Consider the following 12,673-nt stretch of genomic DNA (forward strand, 5'->3'; position numbering starts at 1 on the left):
AAAGCAATAATTAAAGATGAAATTTGTAGACCTGAGACGTTATAAAATACTGCATAAAAAAGGTAATATAACCCTCTTGTCTTAAGCTGGACTGAAAACAAAGGTGCTTGTTTTATTACCTTGTTATTCTTTTTTTCTGGTCTAAATTGATATTAATAAGGTCATGCTAATTTGATCAGACGATTTTGCAACACCATTTGCATTTACCGAAGTAAAAAATATATGTTTATAATTCAGTTTAAAAGCCCCACATTGACAAAAATCATCTYAAATCAGCAGAAGTTTAATATAACAAACAACACTGACATAATCTACAAAGTTTGTCTTTAACATTTCAATACATCATTTAATTTGAACTAAATATATGCAACGTTTCTCTTTCAAATCTGAAACATAAAGTTTCAGATTTAACTTTGTATTCAGGCATCAAGTAACTAACTTCACATCACATTCTGAAATATAAATATTTAGTGAATAATGCAAGATTTAAAGAGAAAATCAGTTCTAAAATATGCAATAAATGTTGGCACAATGTAAAACACACTAGAATTATCACTTAACTTAATTAAGTGTAGTATTCCCTAAAAGAAAAACACATTTGCAGACAAAGTAAAATGAAAATAAACAATGACAAAGGAGCCTTAAGTTAAGCGTACAAATGCTCTATACGCACACAAAAAGAGGAAAAAAAAACAGAAGAAAAAGAAACTCTCCTGTTGGCTTCTCATGAGAACAGAATTAATCACCTGCCTGGCTGGTCTCTGTGCTAGGACCCGAGGATGGAGGTAATAAGACAAGCCCTTGAGGGACGCACCGCCGAGTATAAATATCAGCTGCTGTGCATATGCAAATCACTCCCAGATTTATTTATTTTTTAATTTCTTCTCAAAGGCTCAAGTGTGCTAATATCAAATAGCAGGCTTTTAGGGWGTGTTTAATGGCTGATGGTGGGAGGTAGGGGAGCGGCGGGCTGAGGAGCGCGCGCCAGTTCATGAGTAATTAAGGGGTGTTTTGCTGAACATAAATAATGCTGTTTGTATTGGCTCTATGGAGGAGTGGGGCGCTGAGAGAAGAGAAGGAGGAGGAGGAGGGGGCTCAGATGGGGGATGGAGGGGAGGGGGGTGATGAGGTGTGGTGAGGATGTCGGACAGGAACAGCAGGGGTTAACCCCTCCAACACAGCCTCTGTTCAACCCTCTCAACACAAACACAGAGAAGCTCGTTTGTTAGTTCTGCAGATGTATCGCTCAAGGCGATTAGCAGGATGTCTAAAAATATATGTTTTTAATGGCTTTCGACAAAATAAGTGCAATTTCTGTGCTAATATGTAACAATTTTAAATAATACAATGTGCACTTATCATGGAACTGAGCTTTTATTTTCCCAAAGAGAACACAGCAAAACCAAATTATTTGAAATTYAACTCAAAACAGTTCATTTTCATTTTCAGAGAAGTTTTTTTTGTACCTATTACCAAGATTTCAGATTGTAGACAAAAATAAGTGCCTTTATGAAAAACCCATTTTCAGTAGATGCTGCAGTGCAAAAACTGTCCGTCTAACCAAGTCTTAAACTTAATCAAGCCGAAAAGTATTGATTTGAGAAATATTTAGCAAGAAGCAGAATGTTTTGTATCATTAATCTTGTTTGCCTGGAAATGTTTTCTTATTTCAAGTAGTCTTACCAAGTGCAACTGTCTTTGAGAAGATTCAGACTACATTCTAGTTTGTTTTAATTTAATTTTAGATGGCTATTTTTTGCAGTGTGTAAGATTAAATACGAAAAAAATATATAGTTTGGTCTTCCTGGTTTGTAGAAATTGAAGTGTTTTTTGTGAATTGAAAACCTATCGCAAAAGTCAAATAATTTTATAGATAGAGCATTTTATTCTTAATTTTTGTGGGCATTTGTCACATATCTTTTACATCTTGTTAAGTGTATTATTATGAGGCTTTTGTAGCAAATTCACCGGACACATCATTTGAACTGTGTACTTTTAGTCATGTCAGAGCAGGTAATTTTCACTGGGGGAGGAAATAGAGTTATTTCCTCACACATTAGTAAGAGGAGTTGACAGGCCAAAGAATGTGCTGCACTTGAACACACTAATGGTCAGTGAGTAACCTCCTCCCTCCCCAGCATCACCACCAGAGACACCAAAGAAGAAGAAGCCATTTATAGATCCCACTCTTGTGTCGCTTCTCACCAGCCGTGTTCACCTGCGTTGAAAGGACTCGGTGTGTGCAGCTCAACTGTTTCATTTCCAGTGTTCATTTTTTCCCACAAAGAAGCATGAAATCTTGCAATTAAGACTGAAATTGCTGCAAGTCTTTATATGCAATTAAAACAAGATGTGGGTATTATATTYCCCAACATTTATCATGTTTCCTGTTGGCACTATTACAGTCAACACGGCACGAGAAGAGCAGTCGATTTGTCACGAGAGAGACTCAAACCTCAAGAGAAAATAAGTGATTCTAAACGGTGCTCCACTTTATGAAAGCGTAATTCAATGTTTCCTCTAACAAAGAGGGAATACACATCTCTTCTTTCCAGTTTTAGAAGCCACAAAGGATTACACTTTTAAAGAGAACCAGAGTCATAATACCGGCTCGCAAGTTCCTCTGGGCACAATTATACCATATCTGTCTGATAACAAGAGGCTCAGGTAAAAAGGTACAAGGGGACAACCTTTTGAGTGAAACAATTTAGCTGTCATGACTGTGTGACAGGACACAGTCTTGTTTGGGAAGAGGCCGGTCCCCAAGAGTCTGGAGATAATCGTGTCCGGCACAAAAAAAACAATAAATCAATCAGGTTTAGCAGCTGTTTCATAAGCCGCTCTTCTTAAATATTCCTATTTCCCCTATAGAGTCAGAGTAAAATAAATATTCAAATTTCAAGTTTATTAGAAAAAAATTATAACTAGAGAACGAGCAGTGCTTAATGCTGAAATATTTTTGTTGAATATCTAAAAAAGCTGAAACTAGTATAAAAATGGCTAAAAAAACAGTAGTTGAAATTAACACAAAGAAACACAAAGTGTACATGTTTGCTGAATTAAACAATAGCTGAAATCGTTACAAAATAGTGAATTTCTCTGAAATAATAGAACGATCTAAAACGTGGCTTTAAACACAAAAAACAGCTTAAACCTTACTTAAAGAAGCACAAATAAGTTGAAGTTAGAAGAGTAAGGTTAGAATGATGGCTAAAAGCAGAGGGRAGCTAAAATCAGCTAAATTGAATCTGAAAAAAACAGAAATTAGTACAAAAGAGTTAAAAAATACAACAAAAGTCAAAGATACAGTAAAAAATTATGAACATTTTGAAAGGTTTTAAGGATACAGCTCCATTCATTTTCAATAGGAAAAAACGGTTGAAAAAATAAAGTCTCTGTAATTTCCTGAAAGAGTTGGACGTTTTGCTAAATTGCTGAAATTGCATAAAAGTTGCAGAAAGGGAAACATGCTGGAAAACGTGCGGAATTAAAAATCTGAATAGTGTGAACGCTTTAGAAGTATTCACACTATGATGCTGACAGGATCAAACAGCTGAAAGAAAAACAAGTTTTATTCCGCCATCTCCTCTCACAAGACTTGTTTATTTGTTAGACTTTTATTAAGCGGGGGTATCAGAGATGACGCACGCTGGGATTGTTTATGAGTCGGCGGGAGGTACTGTAAAGCTAACAGGGAATGGCACCACCTGTGCCCCCACTTTCTAGCTGCCAGGGCTGTGCTGCGGGGCCCGTCAGAAGGCACGTTAGCCCAGACTCCGAATGGAGCTCTACTAGCTTGGTCATGCTGGGGAAATGTCAGCCGAAAAAAAAAAAAAAAAAGAAAAAAAAAATACCCAGCCAGGTCCAGTGAGCCCTGAACCTGACTCTGGCGCCCAGCATGAGTCTGACATGATCATGCACGGCGGTTGTGACACATGTAGGCAATGACTCCACACAGCTATCTGATCAGCATTACGCCACTGTCAAAAGGCTCTGACTACAAGAGCGTGATGAGAGCTGTGATAGGGGCCTCCTCTCTCAAATGGGTCAGACATGGAGGTGATAAGTCCACTTTTCCCTGAAAACACTCCCTCTTTTCTCCAAATCTGCAGCATTTTACACAAACAAAAAACACACCTCGAACATATTTTCTGATGCTTTAACTTAATAAATGATGCTGTAAGTTAATTTAGTTCTTCTGTGATGTTTTATGTTTTTCTAATGAACCCAGAAGTAAGGTTTAAAATTCACCAAGAGCAAAACAAGCATTATTTGTCATGAGCCTGTGCGCGCATCAACCATCAATCATCACCATCAGAATTGCCACAGTCTGCTGTCAGGGCCTATTACTGCTGAATTCATTTTCCTCAATTAATTCAAAATCTAACCCCCCCTGGCTGCCACCAATGTATGCTTTTATATCCATCCACCCACCTATTTGTCACAATGGACTCTGTGACAGTACAGTAATGCATTCATTATATAAATGAGAAACAATAGTCCACACATATCATTAATTAAGTCAAGGCTTACAATACACAACAGCAGCATTTCTGCACAGTGGTGACCAAACAAACAGTGACCCTAAAAGCAGATTCTATTTAAACCTTAAACATGGTACATCCTCACACAGAGGATTTGTATTTATTTATTTATTTATTTATTTATTTATTTATTTATTTATTTATTTGCCAAGCCATGCTCACTGTTGATAAGACCGATTTTTGCACAATGAGCTTGTAAATGTGAGGCTCACACACAAGATTGCATCACCTAAATAAGAAAAGACAAAGAAATGTCATCAGAGTCCGTTACTGTCTGATCATCAGCCTTATCTACCTCCCCCATCCCCCACACACAGACTCAGGCGCCAACATAAACAGCAAAGTAAAAAAAAAAACACTCATAATTAATAAATAGGACAAAGCAACACTATCCTTATCATAGAGGCCACTATATCTTATTAAACAACAATTTTGTCTTGGGGAGGACAGGGAGACTTTCATGCCCAAATTGTCGTGTTTAAATCAATTAAGCGTGAACATGATTTAACGTCAGGATATCATTTGAAAGTATAATTGCCCATAGGAATTAAAATGAACTCGGTGGGCTGCAGCATCGCCCTACTGTGCTCCCCATGTTGGGAAATGCCCAGTTTTAAAGATTAATTTGCATCTTTAAAAGAAAAAAAAGTCCTAATCACAATCTTAAAGGACATTAAAAGAGAAGAGAGATCTTTTTTTTTTTTTTGGCAATCAGATGCCACTTGACTTAATTGTTCACAGAGCAGAATTCACAGTTACACGTTTCATGCGTTTGATTCCAGTCGCTTCAGTGGCCGTGCARGGTGCATTTCACTGTCTGTGTCAATTACACAGGGACTGTGTTGTGGTGCCGGGTCGCAGGGTCAGAGCAGCCATGTTTGGCAGAGCTGGGTCATTTGAGTGAAGCTGTGTGAGCTCGCTGTGCACGTCTCGGCCAGAGTGAAGAGGCGACAGGCTGCAGTGACGGGTTGCAGTGATAAATACCAATTTCTCACTGGCTCCTGCAGGATTTATGCATCTTAGCAGCTCACAATAAGACTAAAACACACACTTTAAGAGTAGAAAGTAAGAATCCATTATTCTGACCATTTTTTGTATGAACTTATTGAACTAACTGATATATTAATTAAAAAAAACAAGTTAAACTTAAGTTAATTTCACACAATATGAGCTGTAAACATGAAATATATTGTTTTGTCACATAAAAAAATTAACTAAATGAATTTGCAGTGCAGTTTTCTTATGAATGTGTGGCTGCTGCAACAGACTCATCTTGCTGATGTGAGGGGCATTTCTTACTTAAAGTTAGGAAGCACGCTATATTGGYATTCATATCGGTATCAGCCGATATTGGTCATTTTTTTAGAATATCAGTATCGGTCCGATATGTAAAACTGGGCCGATATTAACATCCGATATTGATTYCCCACTTTTTAGCTTTGTGTTTCTGTTTTGGGAGGGGAGATGGTTGGTTGAGCAGCTTCTGTTTGATCATGATAGTGATATTGATGTTGCGTAGTCAGGAATAACTGAAGTAGGGAGCCATGTCAGAGGTTTGGTCATTTATTTACAGGAAGACAAGTCAAGACAAGACCCAAGTGTGTTTGTGCGTATATGTTTAATATAATTTCTGTGTTTGTGTMGTATTGGTAAAAATCGGTTATGAGCCAAAACAGCAATAATTACATTGGATATCGATATTGGCTGAAATTTTCATATTGGTGCATCCCTAATCTAAAGACAAAGAGCGTTCAYWYCAAACAGATGAAAACAGCTTTAAAAGCAAAAGAAAAGTGATTCGTCTTTTATGTAATGAAGAGAGAAGACATATTGTTTTGTAAATTGTGTCACTGGTCTTGTCCAGCTTTTTAACATTGAAGAGAGTTTTCAGATGATTTGAACTGGGGGTTCCCTGGACATGTTTTGAAWAATCAATATGTTACCTGGTGTGGATAGCTCTATGAATGACAGATTTTAGTTGTACCCAGGATGAGGTAACAGCTTGCCTGAGAATGGTCAGACAAATGAAGTTTAATGTTGTCTCTAAATAAGTTCAGTTTAAAATATAACTATTTCCATCAATGCATTTTTATGAACATTTTTAAAATATCGGATTAGAAAAGGTTGATGGAAACTGTGCAATTGAAAAACTTAAAAAAACTTTTACCCTTGTTTGAGGTGTTTTTTTGGGTTCTCTGGAAAAGAGTTCATSTGCAAAGGGGGCGATACAAATATTTGCAGAATAAGTTCTGACATAATGAACATTTAGCTCACGATTGATCAGCTGTTCCACTTTTGGCATCTTCCCAGATATTCCCATAAGAATTGCATTCTTTTCTCTACGTCTCAAGACAGCGTGTAACATCACCAATACTGGCTGATATGAGAGAATAAATACAATTTGCCCAAAAGCAACACATTCCTAAAAAACGTCTCTCCATTGACTCGAGATGKGTGGTCCCAACCTCTACAACCTGTTTGATACAGCCATGCGTAACGTCAACATGACAAAATTAGGCTCTGCATGGCCCTCACTCCAAACCAGTGGATGGAAACTCACCTTTTTTTTTGCAATATTTTAAAAAGTTTGCTCAACATGGAAACATGGCGTTACAGCAGTTTATAGTTTATAAACCTAATAAGAATCCAGTTTACATTTTCTTTCTTGTGCAGTTTTAGTGCGATTTGCAAGCTTTTATTGAAGCAGTCAGAGACACAGCTAAAGGGAAAGGATAGACAACCTTCAGTCTTCTTCATTGTCACTATTTTCAGCCCAAGTAAAACCCAAGAGAACACCCCCCAACAATGTTCAACATTTAAACAAATAGTATCTATGATTATTCTTGTGCTATATATTTAACTATTTGATATTTCTGTTTATATTACACACAAAAAATGCAGATTTAGCAGCACAAATAAAGAAAATGTCTTTGCTGTACAATTAATAGTTATTTTATGAGATTCCTGTAACTTGAGAGCCAAGAAAATTAGTCACCATTGCCAAATATTAGGTCTGCCTTTGGTGACAACAGCAGCTAGCTGTAGCACTACCAGCTTGCCTGAGGAAAGTCCGGCAAGGTAATATTAATGTTTACAATGAAGTTATTGTGTAAGGCGAAAAAGACAGCAGTGAAAAGGTTTACAAAATAGCAATTGCATAAAAAATCTAGCTGCAATAGGTTTGTCTTTATAAACTTATATCTTTATAAACAGAACTATTCTTCTAAACTGATTGAAAAAGTTAACTACAACAACTTTAATGGATTCAAACTATTGCTTTTCTCAATAAGATATTTTGTTCAGTGCTGTGGCTTGACTCCTCTAAATATACTTTTCTCTTTGAAACACAAGAACCAGAAAAAAAAAAAACAACATCTTCTTCAACTCTTCTGGTTAACAATAACAGCTTGCACATTGAAATGTTACCATATGGAATAATAACAGTTGGTTCACAATAAGCAGCACAAACTATATTTTCTGTGATATTTGCATCAGAACACACACCTGCAGCAACWCTGTGTCCTTGAAATAATTACACTTGTACTGCCGTGGAGGTCATAATTCATCCTCATTGTCCAGAAGTTTGCTTGTATGAAAATAAAATCTCAACACGCTAATGTCTGTAATCCATTCATCGTGCTGTAGGAAGCATGAATTAGGCCCTCGTCAGTATGTAAAGTGATATCCAAATTCTGTGAGGTGTCCTTTTGAGGTAGACCTAACAAGTTTCCTCGTTCTGATTAGCTCAGCAGAAACTGTGATAGTTTACCTTGATAAATTAGAGGAGGCAAGATTTAATGAACAGAACACGGGGGTCACCTTTGTTTCTTGGGGTGATGCAATAAGAAAAAAACAAACAGATTTTTCTTACTGCCACATGCCTCTCCTTAATAATCAGATTTCTCATCCTCCATGTAATAGAGGGTGCACAGAATCTCATTACCTTCTCTAGCTGAGGGGAGAGAAGCAACACTTCTTCTATGACTTTGTCTGTAAAAAAATAAAATAAAAAAAGAGGGGGGGGGGGGGGGGGGGCTTCGGTTGCGGTGGAGAAAGCATGGGACACGTAAAGTTCTGCTTATTTGCACATACATCTACACCCCCTTAAAGATATGTAAATGAGTCAGGCAAAACACAAATGCTAAAGTCTACACCATTAGTTTTCCACTTCATAATCTCCACATGGGGCCGTTAGAGGGATAATGTACCATACAATACACGGCTTACTTTTAATTAATAGGAAAAAATGTATTTTGAGATGATTATTAAATCTAGATTAATATGGAAAATCTCCCATCTTTAAGTTCTGTTTGATGCGTTGTGGAAAGACAACATCTAAGGAAGACCACTTTATATAAAAAATGAATCATTTAATACAGTTAACACTGCTAGTAGGAGGGTGTGACGCAAGGGCTTTTATTCAGATGGTGTCGTCCCATTTCCTCAGTGCAAAGAATTGGTTTTAATTTTAGACAAAAGAAAGTAGAGGAGCTGCTTTGTTCATTTTTATTTTTGTTGGTTTTCAGACTACAATGAAACTGGGTTATTGGCTACAGTGTTTGCACCATGTCACCTTAAATATCAAGTAAAACTTTCCCCTTTTTATTATTCAGTTTTATTCTCTTTACAATACAACATATTTAAGTCTAAGCTCACAGTACTCTGAGACAACATCTGTTTGATTTCCTTGATTATCCCTCCATCATCCTTCCATCTGACAGGCCTCAAAGTGAAAGCTAAAAAAAAAAAAAAAAAAAAAAAGGACAGCTCCTCCACCACCCAAAGCAGAGTAGTGCAGTCTAACCTTCTTTGTGCTCTGCACTCTCCAAATGCCAGACTTTATTGCCGGGTTGAGCCCTGGTTCGCACTTCAGATGTCCCTTCTTCCTTTGTCATAAACTCATCTTTGCAACATCACAAACTTCCTTGATCAATATACTGTCAGATTTTTTATTTATTTTTCTTGAGCAAACACGTGTGTCATCAAGGGTTTCGAGCAAAAAAGGATGCTTGTTTGTTGTTTTCACAGTATTGTATCCTGTTTTGACATATAKTGTAGTAGGCAGGGAACGTGAAGGTAGAAGCTGCTAAGTGTATAATGGGGTAGAAAACCTCCAAAGGTGACATTTTATTGGTAATTTAGTCTAATAGCATAGATTAAAAATAAAAGTTTACGAAATGAAAAAGATAATGTATGATTTATTTGCTAATCAACACTGAAATAAACACATGAAGGGCTGCAGAGATGCATGAAATTCAAGAATTTAAAAACAAAAACTTCAAGACGTCTTGTCCTAAYAGCAAATTTAAAGGTTTCAGAGAATCCCAACTTTACACCAATTGTGTAAATTAGAAATTTGTTTAACTAAGTTTTAACACTTTCATTTGGTTAAAAGAAGATTCATATTTCCAAAAAGAAAGCATAGCTTGGTTGTCTCATATGAAATTGTTTTTTTTTAATTTGTTTGTTTGTTTTTGCAAACTATGCTCATGCTTCCATCTGCTGAAAAGCTTTAAGGAGATGAAGATTTCATTTTTCAGCACGACCTGGCACCTGCTCACAGTGCCAAAACCACTGGTAAATGGTTTACTGACCATGGTGTTACTGGGCTCAATTGGTCTGCCAACTCTCCTGACCTGAACCCCAGAGAGAATCTGTCGGATATTGTGAAGAGAAAGCTGAGAGACACAAGATCCAACACTCTGGATGAGCTTAAGACACAAGACCCAACACTCTGGATGAGCTTAAGACACAAGACCCAACACTCTGGATGAGCTTAAGGCCACTATAGAAGCATCCTGGGCCTCCATGACACCTCAGCAGTGCCACAGGCTGATGGCCTCCATGCCACGCCACATTGAAGCAGTCATTTCTGCAAAAGGATTCCCCACCAAGTATTGAGTGATAAGTGAACATAATTACTTGAAGGTTGACTTTTTTGTATTAAAAATACTTTTCTTTTATTGGTGGGATGAAATATGCCATTTTTTTAGATAGGGATTTTTGGTTTTTATTTACTTTTTTGCCAAAATCATCAATATTAAAACAATAAAAGGCTTGAACTACTTCAGTTGGTGTGCAATGAATCTAAAATATACGAAAATTTATTGTTTGTCAGTACATTACAGAAAATAATGAACTTTATCACAATTGGGTAATTTTTTGAGAAGGACCTGTAGTTTAGTCAGTGAGATTTAGAAATTTGTACCAACTGAAATCTTCCCTTGGATCATAGCCAAAGCAAAGGGCCAGCTGCTAGGTGTTAAGCATCCACAGAGGTCAGATCCTAGAACTGCCCCTGGTTATGACTATATAGCAACATACAAACTTCTTTTTTAGAAATTGATTAAAAATATATATATCAACAACAGAAGACTTGTCCATCCAGCCTTACATGCTGGAGCCAGTCTGACTCAGAGCCAGAGGAGAATAGAGATGACCAAATTCTTGTTGCAAAGTCCAGACCTTATTTGGAAGCTCAGTTGCAAATAATCTGACATAATAGTTCATAAAACATCATTGAAAATACAGGTTAAAATATGACCCAAACAGATTATAAATCTACACAGCACCTGGAGAGACTAAATTTTCTGCACTCCTAGAGACTCCAACAAATCTACACAACAAATTGCATTTAATGGCTACAAAGGTGGATTTAAAAAATAAAAAAGAATTTGCATTTGCATTAGATGCATTTTGTACTAATAAGTGATTATTGTATTTTACTTGAGATCGTATTATACATGAATAAATACAGTATGTTTAAAAAAAAGCTGGATGAACAAACATGAGACCAACAGGGACAATTTATGGATAATAAAAAAAAAAAGTTCCACTTCCCCACAGAACAAGCTGCAGCTCAAACTGACAGTGGATATTAAAGGGTACGTGTAGGTAAAAATAATACCAGGCCATACACTCAATCACAGCAGCAACAAAAAGCTAAATTTTATGCACATCTTTCCAAAAATAGCTATGCTCCATCATTTTTCTGCTCCTAAACTGCCTCCGGGGAGGTGACAAAGCATTTAGCAGCTCTTCTTCAGTTTGTGACACATTTGTCTTCAGCTTGCATTAAGCACAACAATTAATGCATGTTAATTCTTAATTATGCTAATTAAATTTGAATCGGGTTGTGAGGTTCTAACGGGGTGGTTGGATGCGAGAAGAAGATGCTTTGGCGACACGCGGCTGTTGTTGTCTCTGGTTGTGCTTGTAGCACAACCACATGTCCTCTGGTGTTAGGAACCGTTAATGAGGATGCAAGTTAAGAACATGACAAGCTCTCGGCTCATAGAAATAATTGGACTGTCTTATTTATCTGTCAAAAGATGTACAAAAAGAAACATTTATTCATTTGCATGTGTCTCAACCAACATATGAAAATGTTCTATGTATTTTTTGTCTTTAAACAAAACAGATTTGAAAACAGAAATTTAAACCATTTTTCAATATTTATAAAATATATTAAGCAGATTATTATTTTTCTTTGTTTGAAGTTAAAATAAAATGATTACTGACTTCCTTGTCTTATGTTTTATTGTCTTGCCTCATCTTTTTTCACCCTATTTGTCGCTTTAATAAATATCACAGACTAAACAACAATAAGAAAAATGTGTTAAACAGTGAGTAGCCATGATCTTGCTTTGGCCATTTTGGCTGTGAAATTTACACGTTTTGGAGTTCAGTTCTGTACATGCTCGCAGCTTCACACTCAACAGCACAATTCCCCCGAGGAGCACAACAAGCAATCTGTCTGGTGGGTAATGTACTGTACACATGTGCTGTAATGAGACACAATTAAATAAAGGCAAATTGTGTTGACAACTCATGTATTTAGTTTTAAGATCTGTTTCTTTGGGGCTGCATGGCGGTGCAGTGGTTAAAGCTGTCGCCTCTCAGTGAGAAGGCTGCAGGATTGCCTCAAAGCCTGAGGTCGTTCTGGGTGGAGTTTATGTTCTCCTCGTGGCATTGTCTCCAGGTACTCTGAATCCTCCTACAGGATAAAAGCATTTATGTTTGGTTAATTGGTGATTCTAAATTGTGGTCAGAGTTGTAAAGTAACTAAGTACAAATACTTCTTTACTTTACTTAAGTAGAATTTTTGGGTATCTGTACTTTACTTGAGT

This window comes from Austrofundulus limnaeus, unplaced genomic scaffold, assembly GCF_001266775.1.
Source record: "Austrofundulus limnaeus strain Quisiro unplaced genomic scaffold, Austrofundulus_limnaeus-1.0 Scaffold152, whole genome shotgun sequence".
Lineage (NCBI taxonomy): Eukaryota > Metazoa > Chordata > Actinopteri > Cyprinodontiformes > Rivulidae > Austrofundulus > Austrofundulus limnaeus.